Source organism: Balaenoptera musculus, chromosome 5 (assembly GCF_009873245.2).
Source record: "Balaenoptera musculus isolate JJ_BM4_2016_0621 chromosome 5, mBalMus1.pri.v3, whole genome shotgun sequence".
Taxonomy (NCBI): domain Eukaryota; kingdom Metazoa; phylum Chordata; class Mammalia; order Artiodactyla; family Balaenopteridae; genus Balaenoptera; species Balaenoptera musculus.
The window spans coordinates 69,259,343-69,273,370 of record NC_045789.1 but is presented as its reverse complement, the minus strand read 5'-3'; the positions used below and the strand labels follow the sequence as shown (position 1 = coordinate 69,273,370).

General features: G+C 35.9%; 1 protein-coding gene and 1 pseudogene across 4 annotated transcripts in view; both read right to left on the bottom strand.

Annotated features, from left to right (window-relative positions):
- CORIN (corin, serine peptidase) overlaps positions 1 to 14,028 on the bottom strand; it is a 254,697-nt gene that overhangs the window by 188,785 nt on the left and 51,884 nt on the right. The gene's annotated exons all lie outside the window — the stretch shown is intronic.
- LOC118896226 lies at positions 2,459 to 2,571 on the bottom strand (annotated as a pseudogene).

Below are 14,028 nucleotides of genomic sequence, written 5' to 3'. Positions count from 1 at the left end.
GCGACAGCAGAACATTAAACGGAGTATGGAGTCCGTCTATGCTCAGGGCTCTGTGCAATGGCACAGGTCGGCATGCTTAGGAAGCCGGCTGATTATCAGAGAAGAGTCCTCCCTCCAGGAACCTCTACAGCTCTCCACATAGGGACATTTGAGCAGCAGGCCCAGGATCTCTCTATAAATTCTGGTAAGAACTAAAGGTGATCAGTTTACGAGAGTTGGGGCCTCCGATTCAGTCTGAGGACTTCTGTTTTTGTATATGACTTGAACGTGTCAGAGGCAGAGATAACCAAACACACAAGCAACCCTGGCTTTGTCCACACATTCAAAGCATTGCATAAAAGCAGTGCCTCTTCCTGGGAAACCAGATGTGTCTGCACACTGCATTTCAACTCCAACTTGCATAGTCACACATTTCTCCAGGGAAACTGCCCACACTCGTGACTGGTGAGGGGCCCATGCCCTGCCCTTCTAAGTAGCCGCTTCTCTCCCAAGGTTAGCAAGGATGGAAATCATGGTCTAGTGCCAGTGTTCCAACTACTGTGCTGAAATATTTGCTGCCTTATACCTGCTTCTAAATTACAGTGTACAGAACAAGGCTAATCCATCACAAGTCGGTCATTTTGAGTCCTTGATACGCAAAGAGTTTCTCAGAAAAAACATTAATGACTATATTATATCTTCACTATGGATCGATTAGGGGAATTTGGTCAGATTAAAGCTGAAGACATTTATTGGGCATTAAAGTTTTTCTTCTTTATCAAGAAGATATTAACAAGAAATTTTGGACTAGTTTCTTCCTAAGTGTTACCAACTACAGTAGATAATATCAATACATTTGTCAGATGATAAAAAGTAGGACTGTGTGTGAAACCTGGCCTTGAAAAATGTAAATTCTGAAACATCTCCACTCCCTGCCTTTTTCATGTTAGGATGGAAATGAAAATAACTGGAATAGAGGGCTCTGGGATAATTAAGCCAAAAAAGAGAAACATGGGAAGTTTAAACATGGAAATGAATGTAATGAGTTAGAATAGCAAAGAAGCAGAGTCAAAATGAGTAAGGCTGACCCAGATTCAAATGGGGCAGATATAATGTGAACCTAGAGAGGTGGAGATCTGAAGGGTGAAATGGAAGGCAAGAAATACCTGACACAAGGGGGCAATGTTGAATCAATTCTGTTTCTGGAGACACTAATTTTTTCCTATAATTGAGAAATTTTTTATTATGAATTTTAATAATAATGAATTAAATATTTAATATAGGGTTTAACATATTGCTCTATAAAGACTTTGCTTTCTCTAGGTGATTTTCCTAAAACCATGAAGTACAGTATTTTAATTACAAACTAGTTAATATCAAAATTCCTTTGTGCAAACAATACAGAGAGCAGCCCAACTCTCAATTATGGGAGCAAGTTTAAACTCTACTACAAATGGCACTAGAAAAAAAACACCTTATAAAAGATCCTGAGAAAATTGATAATATGTTGATAAGGTGAAAGAGGGCACATGTGCATTCATTGTACTAGTCTCTCTACTTTTGTGTGTGATTAAAAATTTCTGTGTAAAATGATTTTTTTTTAAGAAAAGATTCTGAAATATTGTTAACTAAGTAATCTGAAAGCCCACCCATTATAAACCTCCAGAAATTTTTGGTAAAATAAAACAAATGTTTTTACATAAACAGCTGAACTCTCCATAAAGAAAAGGAAATCTCAAGATTGCAGAAATGCAACAGTGAACTGAAAACAAGAGCAGTGAGTATGTGAGATGACATCACAGGAATGAAGAGCACATGGGTGAACATTTCATGAGCAGATATTGTAATGGCCCTGTCTTGGAGGAAGTCATCAGTCTCAACAAAGAGATGAGGCTTTGAATCCATAGGAAGTACAAATAGGAACTGAGCCCCCCACCACACACACAAAAAAAAGGAACTCAGGCCCCCCACACACACACAAAAAGCAGGAACTCAGCTAGCTCAGCCATATGATGAGGGAGCTTGTCTGACTCTGCCTAGACTCTGATTTGACAAAAATCTTTCTTTGGGCTCTTCTTACTACAGCTCTGGCCCTCCCATGGGTTTGAATTTACAACTACACATGTGATCCCCCAAGCCAAAAATTAACATAAAAATTGGCCCTGGGACAGTGATACCTTGGGGTGGCTGGTCAAACCAAACACAAAATTGTCCTAAGTGACATGCCCTGAATCCTAAAAAGTTTATAATCTCAAGTCATAAAATAAACAGAAAACAATTCACTAGGGGAAGGAATAATAATAATCATTAGTCATAACCAGCAGCAATAATTGAAGTCTGAGAACTTCAGACAACTGAACAATCTGATAGAGGCTACTAAATAAGTAAGAATAAAACAACTAAAGACAAAAAGGTAGTAATTAAAACCATTTGAAAAAAATGACACACTATAAATAAAGAACTAGAAGATTCAAAAAGAAACCAAATAGAACCTCTAGAAATGAAAAATATGTATGAACATTATAATTTAATTAGCAATAATCATGCCTTGGATAAACCTCATTGGCTATGATACTGCCACTGCACGAAACTGAACATTATAATTTAAAACTCAGTGAATAGATTAAAATAGAATATTAGATAGTGCTGAAGAGAGAACTAGAGAATTAAAAAATAAATCTGAGAAAATACACCAGAATTCAGCAAAAAATAATAATTTTTAAAGAGGATGGATGAGAATGTCCAACATAAGAGTAATTAGAGATCCAGAAAGAGAGAATAGAAAATCAGGAGTGAGGATATATTCATAGGATTAATAGCTGAGAACTCTCCCAAACTGAAGAAAGACCTGAATCCTCAGATTCAAGAGGCACACCTTCTAAACAAGATATATAAAAAGATATCTACAATAATAAATGCTGGAGAGAGTGTGGAGAAAAGGGAACCCTCCTATACTGTTGGTGGGAATGTAAATTGGTATAGCCACTATGGAGAACAGTATGGATGTTCCTTAAAAAACTAAAAATAGAGTTGCCGTATGATCCAGCAATCCCACTCCTGGGCATATATCCAGAGAAAACTCTAATTCAAAAAGGTACATGCACCCCCATATTCATAGCAGCACAATTAACAATAGCCGAGACATGGACACAACCTAAGTGTCTATCAAAAGATGAAAGGTAAAAGAAGATGTGGTATACATATATACAATGGACTATTACTCAGCCACTGAAAAGGATGAAATAATGCCATTTGCAGCAACATAGATGGACCTAGAGATTATCATATTAAGTGAAGTAAGTCAGACAGAGAAATCCAAACATCATATATCACTTCTATGTAGAATCTTTAAAAACTGATATAAATGAACTTATTTACAAAACAGAAATAGACTCACAGACATAGAAAACTTATGGCTACCAAAGGGGATAGCAGGGGTGGGAGGGAAAGAGATAAATTAAGAGTTTGAGATTAACATATACACACTACTATATACAAAACAGATAAACAACAAGGACTACTGTATAGCACAGGGAACTATATTTAATATAATAACCTATAATGGAAAAGAATGTGAAAAAGAGTAAATATTATATGTGTGTGTATATATATATATATAGAGAGAGAGAGAGAAAGAGAGAGAGAGAGAACTGAATCACTCTGTTGTACACCTGAAACTAACACATTATAAATTAACTATATTTCAATTTTTAAAAAAGAAATCTACAATATATCCCTCACAGTGAAACCAGAAAGGCAAAAAATAATAATTTTTAAAGTATCCAAAGACGAAATCCAAGTTGTCTACAAGGAAACAAAAATTAAATTTGCATTAAAGTTTCTGATAGCATCATAAGAGTCCAGAAAAATGTGAAATTCTTTAAGTTGATGAGTGAAAAAAAATTGTCAATCTAGAATTCTGTACCTAGTTAAACAATAGTATTGAGGGTGAAATAAGGATAATTTTAGACAAATAAAAACTGGAATAGCCTCCACTGAAAGAACTTCCAAGGAGTATATTTAATTAAGGAGAGAATTTAACCCAGAAGGAAGAAGCAGGATGCAAGAAATCATGGTGATTATTATATTATGTATACTTGAAATCTTTCATAATATTTGAAAAGAGTGTAAGAGCCTTCTTTGTTTAAACACTTTGTTAAATTGCTTCAAAATTTTGGATGTTGAGTACCACTGGCTACAGTATCTATTTATTCTTATAGAAACCAGAAACCTGGGGCTTACTGCCTCACTTCCTCAAAAACATAGAGAAAAATAAGAGTATCCTCCAAATTTTGAAATTTGGAAAAAGAAAGAAAGAAAGAAAGAAAGAAACCCTACATCTTGGATGCACAAAGGAAATAAGAGAGAAAATGATATAATTTAAGTTAAATTGTTAAGTTAAATTGAATTATTCTGATTTCAGAATTTTAAACTATATATTTGTTGCCTACAAATCCTATGTAAATCTTAATTAAGATTTTATATTATTATAAGATATGCAAAACTTCCTACGTAATTTAGCTGTGAAATGAGGTAAGCAGAAGTGGAAATATATTTTAAAACAATTATAATGGTGATATCATTATTCAGTCTGTACATAGTATTGTTTAGAATCTTTAATAGCTATTTATATTATTACAAGGCCATAGGTGCTTGTGAAAGGTGAAAGATGTGGGAAATACAGAGTAGTGCAAAGAAGAATATAAAAAGTTACCTATAGTACTATGACTCAGAAATAACCACTGTAAACATTTGGATATATATCATTACTGAAGTCAAACGACCTAAACACAACTTCCAGCTTCCTTACTCACTGCCTTTACAGATGATATTTAAACTCTCTCAACATTAATTTCTTTACTGTACCATGGGGGTATTAACAGTATCTACTTAATGAGGTGTTCATGTAAGGTATATAGTACAATACTTGGCACACAATAAATTTGACTTATTTCACTAGTCTTTTTTTCTTTCATACTATATATCATATATACTTAACATAACATGAATATATTTAACATTACAATGCACTGTACATATTCAATGTACATATTATTTAGTAGCCTGCTTATTCACTCACTAATAGGTCTTGAACATTTCTACATATCAGTATGTATTCTTCCACAACATCATTTTTAATGGTTGTACATTTTTCCAACATATGATGGATTAAGAGGAAGAGGGGGAAGAAGAACAAAAGACTGATTAAAAACCCACAGGAAAGAGGGGCATGGACTTATAAATACTACCAAATGTAAAATAGATAGCTAGTCGGAAGCAGCTGCATAGCACAGGGAGATCAGGTCGGTGCTTTGTGACCACCTAGAGGGGTGGGATAGGGAGGGTGGGAGGGAGATTCAAGAGGGAGGAGATATGGGGATATATGTATAGCTGATTCACTTTGTTATAAAGCAGAAACTAACACACCACTGTGAAGCAATGATACTCCAATAAAGATGTTTAAAAAAAAACAACCCATAGGAAAGAAAACATAACCCAGAAACAAAAAACACAAACCTTTAAAAATTTTATATATCATAAGAAAGCAACAAGAAAATGAGTTTAACCAAACAAGAACTCAAAGACAAAAGAAAAAAACATTGGAATAAAAGAAAATGAGGCTATAACACTAAAAATATTAACACTAAAAATATTTAGAAATAATAAAAATTAAAGAAACTTAGGATAATCATTATGAGCACAATTAAGAAGATTTATGTATAAGGAAGACAGCAAGTTAACAAAAAAATGTTCCTCTGAATCCAAGAACCCAAAAGTGGAAGAGAAAAATCTTGAAAGATGTTATAATTTTTTTTTCCTGAAATGAAGGAATAACTGAGTCTGCATATGAAAAGGGCAACCATATTTCATTATGACCTCAGAAGGATGGACATCAAGATATAAACTGTTTAAGTTAATAAGTTTAATAGAATTCTTCAAGAACTGGGCATCAAATGTGTTCCCTGCTCATGGGTTGTCACTTCTTCTAGGCTTTTTTGGTGAATATAGACAAACTGGTATGTGTTTTTAAAGGAGGAAAAAATACTGAGTTTATACTGATATTACCAATTCAAAATTAAGATTATAGGGTTTTAATTTATTTGTTTTTATATTTGTACCTTTTTTCTCTTATGTTGAAAATGTTGGTTCCTGAAAACATGAATATAAATACTTATTTGCTTTCTCCTACAATGTGCAAACAATAGCTTCAAAATAACAACCCCAATATAATAATAAGTCTACTTAATGGAAGACTGATACTAATTAAATATTTAAATGTTAAGACCTGAAACCATAAAACCCCTAGAAGAAAACACAGGAAAAAAGCTCCTTGACACTGGTCTTGGCAAAGATTTTGTGAATAAGATGCCAAAAGTACAGGCAACAACAGCTAAATAAACAAGTGGAACTATATCAAACTAAAAAGCTTGAAAAGACAACTTATGGAATAGGAGAACATATCTGCAAATCATGTATCTGATAAGGGGTTAATAGTCAAAATATATAAGGAACTCACACAACTCAGCAGCAAAAAACCCTAAATAATCCAATTTTAAAATAGGCAGAGGACTTGAATAAACATTTTTCCAGAGAAGACATAAAAATGGACAACAGTATATTAAGGGCCAGGGCTTCAACATATGAATATTGGAGGGATACAAACATTCAATTGATAACATTCTAACCCTGGCCCCCAAAATTCATTGTCCTTCTCACATGTAAAATATATTCACTCCATCCCAACAGCTCAAAAAGTCTTAAATCATTTCAGCATCAAAGTCTAAAGTCCAAAGTCTCATCTAAATGTCATCTAAGCCATATATGGCTGAGACTCAAGGTATGGTTCATCCTGAGGCAAAATTCCTCTTCAGCTGTGAACCTGTGAAACAAGACAAATTATGTGATTCTAAAACAAAACGGGGGACAGGCATAGGAGAGACATTCCTATTCCAAAAGGAAGAAATAGGAAAGAAGGAAGGGGTGACGGGGCCCTACTTGAACACTGATGGTGCTAGATGTGTCCCCACATATTACCTGCCTTACCACCTCTCGTGACTGGCTGGAAAATGACCAATTGGCCAACCCCCAAACTCTAGAATAAGCAAAGACTCTTGATTTAAGGTCTTCATTTCTCTCCCATGGCAACCCTCCCATATTATTTTTTCTTTTTTTTGTTGACTTTCAAGGACACATAATATGGTAACATAGTTACTGTGGCTTAATAGCCATCAGATCATCATAAATCAGTCTCCTGAAATGTATATCCTAAAGGCCTTTGTCCAGTGCACATCTGTAAACATATAACCACAGCAGAAACAAACTCTCTGCCTTTGATTACTTAATAAACAATGGAAGAATTGGAAAGTAATTTCAAGGAGGGAGTTGTAGAATTCCCGAACTCCCACTTCCTGAGGTGATAAAATTCTCATTAGAACCTATAAAAGCATGGTGGGCCTTCCCATAAAATTGAAAACAAAAGGCTCTGTTCAACTTATCTAAGACAATTATATATATTATGAATAAGTTTTTAAATCTAAGAATTAAACATTATAATCTGATTAAAAACGGAAACTCTAAGACAGACCTTTAAAATAAAACTTTTATAACTGTAAATAAAACTTGATGATGTTTAGAAAAATGATGTATTTATTATAGACTAGAAATAGTATGAATTAGCAATCTTCTCTTTTAAAGAATTAAGAATTGAAATGAATCATGCTTTCTTCGGGCTCTGAACCACTTTTACAGAATTTCTCAAGTTATAAATAATACATTCATGTCTCAAGGCAGTTACTAGACAATTGGCTACTTGAGGACAGGACTTCTATCTGACCCACCATTATAGTCTACAGAGCCAAACCCCAGAGCTTGGCACCCAATAAATAGCTGCCTAGGAGCGAATGGTGCTTCCCAGAATATTAACCTAGCCTCTCAGAAATTGAGATGTCTCACAAAACTTGGAAGGGTATATAGATGTCAGAGTGAGTTTACACCAATTAATATAATCATAAACAAGTACTGTGAGTCTAATCAATTCAAACACCACACGTAAGTATTAGGTTAATGATGCAGAGCAGCAAAAAAGAAGAATAAAATATGTTAACACTAAGAGACAAGGAATAGTTTGCATCAAATGTGAACTGTTGCAAAGCTTTTGGCTTGGAAAAGTCATTACCATACTCATTCCAACTACAAGTAAGTGAAAAGGCATATTCTCCAAAGACACAAGTAACAGCAAACAGATTCCCGCTGATGGGTTTCTTGCTCTTAGCACAAAATTGTACAAAGACCAAAAGCCTGCAATAGCAAATTGAAAGATACAGTGCCGATTTTCTTTCAGAACCACAGAGTAAAGTAAATTACACATTTTAAAAAAACTTTTATGTGAGAATCTGGCTTTTAAAAGGTCATTTTAGGGGCTTCCCTGGTGATGCAGTGGTTAAGAATCCGCCTGCCAATGCAGGTGACAGGGTTCGAGCCCTGGTCCGGGAAGATCCCACATGCCGTGGCGCAACTAAGCCCGTGTGCCACAACTACTGAGCCTGCACTCTAGAGCCCACGAGCCACAACTACTGAAGCCCGCGCGCCTAGAGCCTGTGCTCCGCAACAAGAGAAGCCACCGCAATGAGAAGCCTGCGCACCGCAACAAAGAGTGGCCCCTGCTCGCCACAACTAGAGAAAAGCCCGCGCACAGCAACAAAGACCCAATGCAGCCAAAAATAAAAATAAAATAAATTTTTTTTAAAAAGATCATTTTTGTCCTTGAATTTGATCAGGACTGTTTCTGCAATGCTGTTATCTGCTACTGTTTTTTTTTTCTGTACATGGATCAAGTGTATGGGGCTGTTCTTCCTCAAGAGGAACCTGTGATAATGAATCTGGAGAAGAAAATTTTGAGCCAAAAACCTTTTTGATGTGACAATTTGACTCTTGTTTGCTATAATAATGTATTATAGGCACATTACCTTTGGCGGCAGATGTCACCTGTGGGGTACCGCGGGATTCATTTTGGAGAGGGGGTCTGGAAATCTTGCCCAAAAATCTTTGCAATGGGAGGAATGGGACTGAAGCTAAAGGAGAGCAAACTAGGTACTGCTCCATTATCCCTTTCAGAAGCCTAGCTCTGCAAATGACTGAGTTTGCTCTCTCTGGGAGGAACCCAATACATCCCAGGGACAGAGTCATCTACAGATGGAATGAGGAAGAAGAAAAGGAGAGTGGGGAGAAAAAAAGAGAAAGAGGGACTCCATACCTACATTCAAATTTCCTTTCTCCCTCTCCCAAGAATTATGCAGATCTTTATTAGAATGCTACCATGCCAGCCAGATGAGCAGGCAACAATTATTTAAATGCTTCACTTGTTCTTCTTACATATTGATATTAGCCAGAGCCCACGTCTGAATCTCATAACTGTTCTTTAAGCCGAAAGAATATGACTTAGTATATGGAGAGGGCAACCAACTATACTTGAACCTTGGAGTCTAACACTGGTGGCCAGCAGAGCACATAAGGGATGGTGTCCAGGGTCATGACTACAGTAAATTTTGGGGTAGCAAATTCCTAATGAAGTAGTTTAGGCAGTCCTCAGACTCTCCTAGTTACCAAAAAGAAAACAAAAGAAAAAAAAAACCCACCAGTTTCCTCTAAAGCATGTGTCCTTAATTATAATCCAAAGACCTCAATGGGTTTATACATAAAATTTTTGCTGTTAATACCACTCCTGGGCATATATCCAGAAAAGATGAATGCTCTAATTCAAAAAGATATATGCACCCCAATGTTCATAGCAGCATTATTTACAATAGCCAAGACATGGAAGCAACCTAAGTGTCCATTTACAGATGAGTGAATAAAGAAGATGCAGTGGGGGCTTCCCTGGTGGTGCAATGGTTGAGAATCTGCCTGCCAATGCAGGGGACACGGGCTCGAGCCCTGGTCTGGGAAGATCCCACATGCCGCGGAGCAACTAGGCCCGTGAGCCACAACTACTGAGCCTGCGCATCTGGAGCCTGTGCTCCGCAACAAGAGAGGCCGCGACAGTGAGAGGCCCGCGCACCGCGATGAAGAGTGGCCCCCGCTTGCCGCGACTAGAGAAAGCCCTCGCACAGAAACGAAGGCCCAACACAGCCAAAAGTAAATAAATAAATAATAAAGGAATTAAAACAAAAAAAAAAGATGTGGTGTATATATACATATATGTAAATATATATGTATATACATATACATACAATGGAATATTACTCAGACATGAAAAAGAATGAAATAATGTCATTTGCAGCAACATGGATGGACCTAGAGATTATCATAGTAAGTGAAGTAAGTCAGAGAAAGACAATAGTATATGATATCACTTATATGTGGAATCTAAAAAATAGTACAAATGAACTTATTTACAAAACAGAAACAGACTCACAGACATAGAAAAGAAGCTTATGGTCACCAAAGGAGAAGAGGTGGGGGGGGATAAATTGGGAGTATAAGATTAACAGATGCACACTACCATATATAAAACAGATAAACAACAAGAATTTACTGTATAGCACAAGGAACTATATTCAATATCTTACAATAAATTATAGTGGAAAAGAATTTAAAAATAATATATATATGCATATATATGTATATATAACCAAATCACTTTGCTGTACACCTGAAACTAACACAATATTGTAAATCAACTATACTTCAATTAAAAGAAAATTGCTGTCTATGAAGAAATTGGATGGGAGAAAAATAGCATCTCTACTTCCACTAACCTCCAATTGAAATTTAGCATACTTAAATGCTTATCAATGCATACTTAAATGCTTATCAGTGTAGGCAACAATCAGAAAAACTATTTAGAAATCATAGCTATTTCCATATCAACAGAGTTATTACAGACATTTCAAAATATTATGTATGCTCATCCATATTATAAAATTACAGGTATTGACCTAGGCTAGATATCATTATTTAATATGTTAATAAATAAATACATGTATTACTATATCATGAATATATATTTCCAATATTTTGATAACTAGATTTTAATAAAATTGCCTTTCTTTTTGATTCTGTGTAATTTGTTTTAAGCACCAAAACATTATTCTGAGAAGGCACCTATAAGCTTTACCAGTTTGTCAAAGGAGTACTTGGCACAGAAAAGCTAAGCTCTGCTATAAAGCATCACTGTTTTTCCTGAGGATGTGACACAAACAGCTAGAACTCAGGTACCCTAAAGCAGTATTTCACAAGTTGAAGAATCGTACAGGCTTTTTCACAGGAAGAAATTATGCAGGTATACATAAAATTAAACATAAACCCCTTTATACCTACAGGTCTAACATACAATGAAATCAATATGTATAAATTAAACATAAATGAAACTACAAAATAAGATTTAAATTAATTACATTAATGAATTAATATTAACAGTGTTCTGCTAAAACACCATGAATATGGTGCTAACTCCTGAAGCACAAGTTCTCCTGTATTTAGGAAGCTTATGCTACCATGTATGCCCGCTGAGTAAGTCTGTTTTTCTCTATTTTAACTGCCAGAAAGGCGTCCTTTGTACAACATGCCAGTACATACTTTAGTTCTGCAATTGAGAAGACTATCAAATCTGCCTCTGTTCCTTTCTTGATGGCTAGCAAATGTCTAAGAAATACAGCTTAGCAGCAACTTTATCATGAATAGAAACACAAATACAGGCACCAAAATTTTATCTCAGTACTTGTTATAAGATGGTTATCCAGGTTATGAAGAGTAGGTGTACATTATTTTTTGTTATCATTGAAATGAAAGCATATATTTAAGAAATTCTTATAGAGAATTCTTGGGTCCCCCAGAAAAAATCTGAGGTCCCTTAGCCCCCAGATGAAAAAATACTGTCCAAAAAAACAACAGAGGAATAATAAGTCATTCACACATCCAAATTTACGCACATAAGCACAGATTCCCCCTCCAAACCGCACAATAATCTACAGTCAGTAATGTAGAGAGGTGGGTACATGAATCTGAGAACAGCATAACTGACTTTCGAAGAATATAATTAAGACATCCAGGTTTCCTCTCTGGACAGGATTAGAAAATGTCAGGGAAAAAGGAGAAGGGACTTTATCTGATTTCAGATATCTAATTAGAGCCCCTCTCCCCATATTCCATCCTTGGATAGTTTCCTGATGAATAGTAACCCAAGTAAAACTTCAGGACTTGCTCTTATCCTCTTAGCTTCATATTCTTGCAGAACTCACTTACAAGCTAATAGAAATACTGTGTTAAAGAATAATCTTAAGGTTTCTGATTGGTGTACAAGCTTTCTACATGCAGCAAATTCGAAGTATGTGTTTAGGGCATTTTGGTACAGAGTTATCAGTGCTAATAAATCACTGCTATTTAGACAGTTTCACTGTCAATCCAAGTCATTTTATCTTCAGAGACTGTATAGTTCATTGAGGAAAAAAATTAAATGTAAGGTGAAGAATTGTTAGAAGAATGGTTGAAATAAATTATGGTATAATGAGAGTATGGAATGCTATTCAATCACTGTAATAATGAATTAGAGCTAAATCATTGTCTTAGAGATATTTACATGAAGTATTCTTGAGTGAGAAAAACATTATGTAGAAAACTGTATGTAATAAATGTGATCTCATTTTTTGAAAATCAAAAATGACAAAAACACCTCTATGTGTATGTCATTCTGTATACAAGTTTGTGTATATATGTTTATATATGATTTATGAGCATGGAGAAAACTATAAAATCATATACACCAGGTTGTTAAGATGGGTTAACTGTGGGCAGAAATAAGGTAATATGATGCAAAAGGAAGAAGAATTGAAGTGATTTATGCAAAAAAAGGGGATAAAGTCTTCCATTTTAAAATAATATATATAATATGATCATATTTATTCACTACAAAAAGAAGCAAAAACAACTCCCAATGTTGGAGGAAATGAAAAAAAAGCAGTAGAGTAGATAAGGAAGGTAAAACTGATTGAGGGGTAGGAAATACTTCCAGAATGGCACAGTAAGACCCTCCAAAAATCTGTTCCTCCATAAAAACAGTAAAAACACTGGGAAAAACATATCAAAATCAGATTTTTCAGAACTTTGGAATTTAACCAAAGGCTTGCAGCAGAGGAACATTTGTTCAAGAAAAATGGCTGAATCACAATGAGAACTATGAGCTTTGTAGCGTTTTTTGTTTTTGTTTTTGTTTTTTTTTTGGCTGCGTTGGGTCTTCATTGCTGTGCGCAGGCTTTCTCTAGTTGTGGCGAGCGGGGGCTACTCTTCGTTGTGGTGCGTGGGCTTCTCATTGCGGTGGCTTCTCTTGTTGCGGAGCACTGGCTCTAGGCACGTGGGCTTCAGTAGTTGTGGCACACGGGCTCAGTAGCTGTGGCTCGCAGGCTCTAGAGCGAAGGCTCAGTAGTTGTGGCACACAGGGCTTAGTTGCTCCACAGCATGTGGGATCTTCCTGGACCAGGATAGAACCTGTGTCCCCTGCATTGGCAGGCAGATTCTTAACCACTGTGCCACCATGGAAGTTCCGCTTTGTAGCATTTTAACTTGCCATATTCCCATCACCCTCTCCTCAGTTCTACAGGAGCCTTGAAAACCAATGAGTTTGCAACCATGGTATCTATAAAAACCAGCAACCTAGGGTGAAGAATGGGTCTGAAGCTCCCCAAAAAGCCATCCCCAGAGAATTATCACCATTCAACTTGTCTAGAAGCTCCCTGGAAAGGATCCATTCTCAGTACTTTTCTTTACTTGATCTGACTCAGAGCTTTCTCTTTGCAAAAAGTTCTATCCCCAGGATACTGTTGAAAACAATCTGTGGCAATTGTTTAACATCACAGTTACCTGAGGCAAGGATACCTGATGTAAATAAGAGGCTGACCAAAACACTTAAAAGGAAAAACTAGGGAATGAGATGTCTGAAGAGGCCTTTGAAAAGCTCTGACATATTCCCTGGGATACTAGAAGGCCAGGGCTGTGCCTATATCCAAGAAAAATATGAAAAGCCAGTCACAAAAGCCACACCATTATTGTATGATG